This window comes from Ornithodoros turicata, chromosome 1, assembly GCF_037126465.1.
Source record: "Ornithodoros turicata isolate Travis chromosome 1, ASM3712646v1, whole genome shotgun sequence".
In the NCBI taxonomy this organism is placed as follows: domain Eukaryota; kingdom Metazoa; phylum Arthropoda; class Arachnida; order Ixodida; family Argasidae; genus Ornithodoros; species Ornithodoros turicata.
This window is the reverse complement of record NC_088201.1, coordinates 70895866-70905480: the sequence shown is the minus strand read 5'-3', so window position 1 is coordinate 70905480 and position 9615 is coordinate 70895866. Positions and strand designations below refer to the sequence as shown.

Here is a 9615-nt window from a genome sequence, read left to right as displayed (position 1 = left end):
CATGGGTACGGAACTTCCTGATCCCAGATTCCACAGCAGTCATAGCAATACCTCTTTTCACTAATTTTGAGTGCCCTGAATTATAAGGCAAGATGCCTTTCACCGATCTAGGCTTGTACGACCAGTAGATATGGTGGGACGTTTTGCATATCCTGATGTCCAGGAACTGCAGGCAACCATTGTCTGGTAGTTCAAACGTGAAGCGTAAAACCCCGAAATAGGTCTTAAACACAACGAGGACACCAGATGGCGATGTACAACTCCTAGGTATGTTGGCCCTATCTCGGAAGAAAATTAAAAAGTCGTCCACATAACGAAACACCCGAGAGTCACCCACAGCCTCCAGGGCATCCCTAACCCTCCTGTCCACCTTCGCTAAAAACAGGTCGCACAGCACGGGCGATATTCTCGAACCTATAGGCGTTCCGTCCTTCATGATATACGTGTGCCCATCCTCCGTAATCGTTGTTGAGGACAAATATGTTTTTATGAGTTCCATGAAACAAGCACACGACACACCCACACGGTTCTGGACCCGGACCACGCCCTGTCCCTCAATGAGTTCCTGTATAGCAATCAGCAATGGTATCTGAGGCCCAGACTAAAATAGATCCTGTACGTCTACCGAGAAGAACTGTGCATCCTGCATCTGCTCCTCCTGACAGAAGTTGACCACAGGTAAGGAGTTCCTGATAAGATAGAGATAGGGGTCGTCTTGTCGCAGCTCTTCCAAGTACAGAACTAAAAACTATGACACACATGATAAAATCGCTAAGCAGTGCGTCCGTCCTGTTTCGTTCTCAGTGTTTTTAGCACTGGTTTTAGCGATTTTATCATATGTGACCAACAGGCCCAAATTGGTACTCTATTCAACACACACAGCGTTGCGACGTCCCTTTCTCTGACACCAACACCAGAAAGGGGATCGTGTCCTTGTGGGTTTTCGCCGTATAAAACACTTGCAGATACTTCTTCGAACATGACTTAATGTTCTCTTCCAGAGAGCTCCATTGTCTTGCACATGCTGAGCACTTTTTTCTAGTTGGCCTCCATCTTGCCCTTGTCTGAACACGCTCGCTTAGTGAAGAACACCACACCCGCTGGACACTTGGCAATGCATTGCAAAACCTGTGGGTGCTCTCCCATGTTTCAGAGCACAACTATAAGCAATGTTTGCGAAACAAAGTACGCGTGAGATAGTCGAGGCCTGCATCATATCAACTCTTGGGAAGGACGTCTGCGTGAGCCAGCCTTCAATTGACTTATCGCCACCAGAGATTAGTTATGTGTGCGACACGCGCTGTTAGACCGCCCTAAGAAGTTAAGGAGCCAGCTTTCCTGTCAACTCCCCTTGTGTGTGTTTTTTTTTCTGCCTTTTCGCATTAAAATTTCTGTCAGTTGTCCGTAAGCAGTCGTAGCGTCAAGTCTTAGTCCCTCGTCTTTGGCTGTGTTCTTTTGTATCTAAGAATTTTCCGCCCCGCATACGCGTTACCGCGCGCAATTGCCGAATGTGAGTACGCGGCTTTACGTACGCAAAGGCGGTAGCGAACGATGCACTAAAACTCGCAATTGAGGCTTCGGACCGTTTGGTGAACGTAAACATTTGTGCCCGTATTCACCAACTTCCTTAAACCATTGGTTTAGTGACGTCGGGTTTAAATCGATCACGTGAGACTTTCGTTCGCCAGTCCTGGAACACCACCCCATTCTCTAGCACCTACTACTGTGAAGCCTATGGCACCGCACATAGCGAGCCTCCTGCACAGCGCATGCGCATTTCACCAGAGTCTGCCAGAAGCGATGGTGACCGGTAGGCCTAATCCCCGGTTCACGAAGAATTTTTCATCAAACTCTTGGGTAAGTTTTGATTGATATAGTTACTAGAAGCGCCCAGGAGACAGATTTGATCATAATGGCACGAATATTTGCATCGAATGTTCATTTCGATCATCCACCCAAGCTACTTAAACTGGTGGTTTAAAGGGACTGTCGCATCCGGAACCGTGGTTACGAATCCAATACCAATGTGTTCGGTACACTACCACCGAGCTATTTGCCAAATTTTCTCCTTCCAAAACGGACCGGGTGATGAGGAATCGAATTTAAAAGATCCGGTTTCGTTTTGATCCTCGAAAGCGCCAGCGCCAACAACATCGCGTGACGCAACAACTGATCTCTATGTATAAAGGCTGGATCGCGCATGGGAGAGGGGCTCGTGGGGGAGAGGCACGCATTCGGGCCGCCATGTTGGGAGGCCCTAAAGCGCTGTGTGTGCCCATAGAAAACAATGGGAGGCAACAGAGATTGTGAGTATTTATTGCGCTGCAGGCGTTGATCGTTGTTTGTCATCACACAATTTTGTAAGGTGCCAGTATACTGATGTATCCTAACAGTGTTGCACAGGTGTCCTGCCGTTCGATTCTTAATTACGTTATGTTTTGCATTCCGAAACTAGACCGTCACTGCAGTGCAGCGCTGGGGATTGTACTACAGCACGTTTCCAAGCCAATATTTCAATAAGAAACGATGTGAGATTAACAACGACCATGTAATAATCTCCCGTGCTGCGTTGTGGGCAAAAATTGTTCCACAAAGAACGGTCCCAGAAAGGATATACCCGCATGGTAGAAAGAAATCGCCCCGTAGAATCACAGCCGTTGTTTTAGACAGGCGTATGCGTTGTGATTTATATCAAGCAAGAAAGGGTCTTTTAGTGAACGACAGTGGTGTGTTCGACGTAATGCCTCGCAAATATGGACACACCGAAGCATCCCAAACAAACAATTACTTCACAAACAATTACTTCAAACAAACAATTACTTCACGCAATTATCACGCTTAGGCCAGTTAATCTAGGTATTGATGTACGTAAACTTAATCAAGTTACTTAGTAAGTGGTAACACCTCCTTGAGACTCAAGACATATCTCCTTTTCAAGTACAGCACTTCTTTTTTTGTTTGTTTCTTCCTTCATTTGCTCTGATTATTTGCAGGTGAAATTGAATGTCCTTCTCGTGTACTCACATGCTTTTGCTGAATAGAGCTGCAGCGTGAACAAAGCTGCGTAGGGACGGGGGCTAGCCATCCACTGCTGACTTTGTCATGCTTGTTATGTGGAGCACGTTTCAAAAAAATGCAACTGCACATCTGAAACTCCAATCATTATCATCGTTTAAAAGGGAGTGTGGTAGCACCAGTGGCGTAGCCAGACCTGCAAGCTAGGGGGGGCTCGATACGAAAACTCGTCCCCCCCCCCGCTGATCCTAGGTGCGACAACACACACATACTCGTGCACGCCGCAAAATGCGGTTCACAAAAACAGAACGAAAATAGTTGATTTGGACGTGCACAATACGATTACGTGTATAGGCTGTCATGTCCAATGAGGTGGTGTCACGAGATTGGAAGGATTTTGAAGAGCTCATACTTTGAAAACCATTCAAGAGTGCTGCTTAGACGCCATGAACTGTAAGAACTTTCGCGATCGTCACACTGTCACCTCCCATATATTATTTTCTCCTCGGATTTGCACGATTTCCGTGGGTCGGTCCGTGGCAGGTAGGGGGGGCTCGAGCCCCCCCTAGCCCCCCCGTGGCTACGCCACTGGGTAGCACTGCCGTGAAACCAGGCATGATATCTGAAGATCTCCTGTATGACACTTCCCGCAGTTTGCACACTTTTCTTCAGCGTGAGTCTCTGTCATAGGAGTCCCGTCTTCCATTTTAATGTGCGAGGGCCCTCTTGCACTACGAATATACGGTTTCCAAACTGCAACATGACGATTTGGAGCTTGAAACTGGAGCCCTGGTGTACACTGTCTATGAAATGATACCAACTGAATCATGTCAAATGTGATGTTTAGTGGAAGATGGCTTTCTTGGTTGTGCATTCTGCATGACAAAGATGTAACACGATATGCTCTTGTAAAGAAGATAAGTGATGTTATGCTCTGTGAATAAAGTGAATATACATTTTTCAAGTTCAACATTTATTCTTGCATATATGCATTTCAAGATACAATGAATGTGCAGGGAGGTGACAAAACAATACGTTTATTGTTTTGTGACCTCCCTGCAATGACAATATATATCTCAGGAATAACAATGTACAGGTAGGCTATGTAAATTTGTTGCACCCAATTCTCATACATGCCGAATTTAAAATTTTTGTTTTGCTGCCTATATGTTCAGTGTATTACAAATTGCTTAATGCAATCCACACTTTGTTAATTTCAAGGACATAAGTAGAGTAGACAAGCGAGCTGGTGTATACGATTGAACGGAAACATCTCCTTGAGTCTGAGGAGCAACGAAGGGGGGGAAAAACTACACAGGACGGACACGCTCCCATCTACGATATTCCTACCTTGAAGGAACCGCCACTTCGACACCATAAAATATTCAGTAAGTTTCACTGTGGCAGGCCCTGCCACTGCAAATTTCCTGAATTGAAATCCTTCAAATTGTGTCATAATCTTAAATACGCCAATATTTTTGCAAGTAGTTGACATGCTGGAGGACACTCCTCCTGTAGCTAAGGCAACTACAGAGAGTTCCAAGAGGCCGAAGGTAAACCTACAGCTGCATGAATGTGATCAAGAGTAGTGCATTCTGAAGAAATAATTTTCTTACAGCATATATGTGCATGCCTATTAACTGAAACAATGATCACAGTTCCCCAACAAGTTTTAATTCCTGGGGGTGTATACTGTAGAGGTGGGCTAGATCTACAACAGTTAATACAAGGTATTATATACTATGAATACCTTTAAAAATCTCATGTGACACATATGCTTTTACTTTTTGGAGGTGCTGCGGTGATCGAAGTTTGTGGGCACTGCTCAGGTTTTGCACCCATTTCTTGAGTATGTCGAGGCAGCTCTGAAGGAGAGAACACTGGTTAGGATGCAACTAGTTAAAAATAAATATGTTGTTTAGCAAAAGCATTGCATAAATGTTTAAAACATCAGTTTAAAACGGGGTTTACAATCCCGATTTCTTTTAGAAATTGCAACGTCTAAACGCTGTTTTAAAAAGAATTATAGCTTCATCACCAAGACAATGCTGGGTGTAGAGAGAATGGGCAAAATTGAGAGTGGCTCATCACAGTGCGTGCACTGAGGTGATTCCTCCCCGTAAAGTAGGAACCCGTAGATGAGGAACACATGATACTTATCTGCATGCTCGATCGCATCACACTGCACAGACGATCCTCTGGGTAGCCCCCGTGAGGAAACCTGTATTGAGAGACCACTTTTGAAACACTGCTACAAATAACATAAGAAGCTACAAACTATTATTAACATTATTAATTATTAATAAAAATTATTATTATCGCAACAAGCTTACAACATAGCTCAGACACAAAGGCGGTATCTATAAGTCACACCACACCAACGTCACGTAGGATTCTTTGTCACAAATCAAACCAAGGCACAAAACAATACCAATACATGAAAAAGATTGACTCTCTTGGTCTCATTACGTCGTAATACTGAACTTGTGCGCGAAAGTGATTCAAAGAAATGACTGTGCACTTGCTTCCGTAGAGAACACCGTGTATACCGTGCTAGCAATGCATGCAGAAAAGCGCTCGAGTGCTCGCACATATTGATGACAACACTATCAGTGTAGTGTAACATGTTCTCTCCAGCATATTATGCACTGAAACTGTATTTGCCGCCGGGTAAAATGCAAGTGTGTTCGATTGAACCTCGGAAGAGCGATCAAACAACTTGCACCCAGTGCTGGTTTTGGGCAAAAACACACTTCATAATTGTCAAATAAATGTACAAAATGGACGCCTATTTATTCCTTGATAAAGAATGGCTCACCTGTAGAAATTTCAGCCCTGTATCCTTGCCGGTACGGTTGGTACGACCGTAATTGGAAAAAGTTGCCATGATCGCTGCAGCGACTGTTTTGGGTACAGTAAGATGGCGGCCGGTTGCCGCACGCTCGCGCTCCCTATCCGCGATCCAGCCTTTTACAATCGAGATCAGTGGACGCAAGGTCGAATCTGGCTAATCCGCTGTGAAGGACGCTGTCGTCTGCCGCCAAGTCTGGGACTGCTTTGTTTTTTTTTCGGCACGTCGCCGTATTCACATGTGACACTTTCTAGTGACTCGGATACTATCGCTACGCTTGCATCCTTCGCGTGGGATGTCGTTTGGAAACCGACGCAGCGTTCCCGACTCCAGGAAAACTTCCTTCGAAAACCTCGATGTTTGATTTCGCACGCCAAGGATACAGCTACAGCTAGCTACAGCCAGACCGCAGACGACGCGAAAGTTGGAAGCAGCTACATCACTAGCGGGTATCCAGATGAAGCAAGGAGTGTTCATGCTGTCCGTGTATGCTCCTCGCATTTCACCGATAATGTGTACCTGGATGAGAACATCATGGAAGTGCAACTTGGATTGACACAAAAAAGGAACGAATTGAAACTTGACGCCGTTCCGACAGTGTTCCACGAACAAAGCGAGCCAGCAACTTCGACAGTAAGTCACAATGTCTACATGTAGTTTCCCAATCGGGTCTGTCACTCTTGCGCGTGAGTAACTTAGCAGCAAAAGACGAAATCGGTACAACGTAAGGTATCCCCTAACCTATGATTAATAACTAGATAAATAAAATACAATAAACAAGTTCAAGTGACGTCATTCATATGAACGTGATTGACTTTTCTCGTAGTCGGACGCGTTATCATGAAACTTTCACTGTTACTGAACCTGTGACTTTTGTGGAATGTGGTAGACATGATTGGTTTTCATGTGTATTACAGCTGCAGGCAGTTCGACAGGGTCAAGCGCAAGTGGTACGTATATTACTTAAATACATATCATGTGTTTACAATTTTTGGACACACAACAATTCGCAAACTATGAACCCCGATCACTAAAAGGAAGAACTGACGCTGTTTGTGTGCTGGTGTTAGAAACAGGCACTATACAAACAGTACCTCTGTCCGTAACATAAGCGCCATAACCCACTTCCCAGTTACCTTTTATCTCTCTGTTTGTGAACTGTTTGTGTGCTGTAGGGCGGCGGTTTTTGCTGTTGTCGTAGCCAACTTGAGGTGCACTTTGGACGTTCTGTGTTATAGAAGGACCAGGTGCTGCTGATCAAGTCCCATCCATCCATGAAACGGCATCAAACAATGTACGTGTGTGCACGGCAATTTTGCTGAGAGACCTGGTTTTTACACTAATGCCTTTACGACGCCTCTGACAAATTAGGATCTTCCAGAACAGTGCTTTCTTCATCAAAGTTCAAGAAGTAAAGAGAATGACTTCATGGCTTCTACTGACATCTCACAGCTACATGCCAAGACAAAATAACTTGACAGCAGGAAATGAAAAGAAAAAAAAAGGTCCATTTCAGGTCCACCCAAATCTTTGTGCAGAGGCTGACAACAACAACGCTATTGTGAGATGATGAATGATGCTGATGCAGCGTTGAGATTAAGCCCTTGTTTCCTTTTTTGCAATGCTATACATTACTGCTGGTTAAATGTAAAATGATGCACCTACCTCCAGACATTAAAGGGGCTACCAGAGATGTAGTGTCAATTCAACAGAAAACCTGCATGTTCTACGAGGCACTGTCACATAAGCATTGGCCAAATTTGCTGTCCTGTGAGCTTTGATAGGATATGCCGTAGATAGTAAGAGGCCTCTTACTGTAAAAGGGAGGTGCATTAATCGAGTAGTGGGGTCTGAGGCATGAGGGCCATTTCAGGATGTACTAACCCTTCTAAAATTTTACACTTGGTTATGCCCAGAGATCGATCCAGATCCCCCCAACACCCCGAGTTTTTTTCCTGTGTACCACTGTTATAATGAAACCGTCCAATTTACTGTCCAATCGTCCCGTTTTCATTGCAATTGAAGTACTTACAAAACTGTTTATTTTATTTTTGTGAGTCCCCGCTTCAGATCCCAAGGGACATTGCCAGTGTGGTGCACGCTGATAACTGTCTGTGCATAGCAAATAATAAATATCTGTGCGTGAAGAGTTGGATGTGGACTTGTGCAATGGCTCTTGAATGGACAACACTCAGTCAACACAAAGATTTATTCACATTTGCGTAACTTATTGCCTGTCATTATAATAATTATTATAATACATAGACAAGAGGTAATGCTCTGCCAAGGATCTCTGAAGTTACAGTCTTGAAAGCTGTTTTCAAGACAGTGGTGCTAAAAAATTGAATCAATGGCAGGTATCAAAATTTGTTTTGCTGTATCAAGGCAGAACAATCTTCCGTGGGAATGACAAATTTTGGACATTCCCAGACAGATGTATCACTTACTATGATAATGAGGTGTAACTGTACCATTAGTGAGTTATGAAACGTTACCTGAAATTATTTGACGTGTTATATCCCTCACATGCTATAATACTGCCAACGATAAGAAGCATTACACTATCATTAAAAGTATAACTGTCACTTATGGCCAGGTAGTTTATTGCTCCTGCCTATTCCTTTGCACTTCTCGGGATTACTGTGATAACACAGATTCTGTTTCACACTTCTCAATTGGAAACTATGCAAGTCTATTATGGTGTAGGTGTGAACAGGAAATGAGGCACACTAAAGATGATAGTCCTGATAGGACCAGGATGGAAAAACGTTGGCGAATCATGCGGACGACACACCCAGGTATCTGTCGTCGAGTGGCTAGTTTAACGGCGGTCTAAGTACGTTGCAACTACTGTGAACGTGTGTGTTGAAAAAAAAAAAAACTATCGTAAAGTGGTTGCGGTGGGTGATGTTGCACTAATTCGAAGTTAACTGGTAAAAATTTAGCAGAATCGTTTTAAATGCACGGTTAGTAAAGAAAATGGCGTAACGCTTGACCGGGGCACGAAATGCGGCAGTTGTTTTTAGAAGGCGCTATTGCGAACTTTTGCATGACAAACGTAAAAAACACCGTCAAAGTGTGGTCAAAGAGAATGACATCGACATATGCCACTGGACAAAATCCATATCCAAGGGACCGAGAGAGCGTGCGGATGGCCGAACGTCGATGTGCATCATCAAAAACAAAGTATAAGTAGTGCTGGCGCTTATTATGAGCGTCATCTCCTGTGACACACACTGTAAGCGGCCCCGTCATTGTACAGTAAGAGCAATAACAGGCTGGATGGTTGTTTCGAGCCCCGGTGGAGAATTTGAGGGGCGTTGTATCCACTGGCATGTTTATCAGCCATCCCAGTATCTCTTCCTGGTATCATCTCTTCGCAGCTTCGCAGCGTGTCTAAACTCCAGGGACATTTAACAGTGCAATAGGACTGATCATAAAGTTCATTAGCATCTTGCGGCTGTTGTGTGGATACTATCGAGGCATGGAGATATTGCATGTTGTTGCACTACACTGAACACAAAATCTGAGGAGGTTTTACGCTCCTAGATTATGAAAATACCGGAACAAAAGCGAACGAGGTCCCCATTTCCCCTGGATTCACATGCAAGCATAGATGAAACAGAAATGTGTGTTTTACTTATTTCAGCATGTCGCAGCAGAACAGACTAATGAAAACCAGTTATTCAGGTATCGTGTTACTACTGCTACATTAGAAAACATTCAAAGAGACAGCTGCTTACTTCTAT

At 44.1% G+C, this 9615-nt stretch overlaps 1 long non-coding RNA gene across 1 annotated transcript; it reads left to right on the top strand.

The window, feature by feature from the left end:
* The first annotated feature begins 6299 nt into the window (after positions 1-6299).
* Positions 6300-7306, top strand: LOC135400558 (uncharacterized). Its single transcript, XR_010424621.1, has 3 exons — positions 6300-6499; positions 6784-6816; positions 7105-7306. It is a non-coding gene; the product is annotated as an uncharacterized LOC135400558 (long non-coding RNA).
* Positions 7307-9615: the final 2309 nt, after the last annotated feature.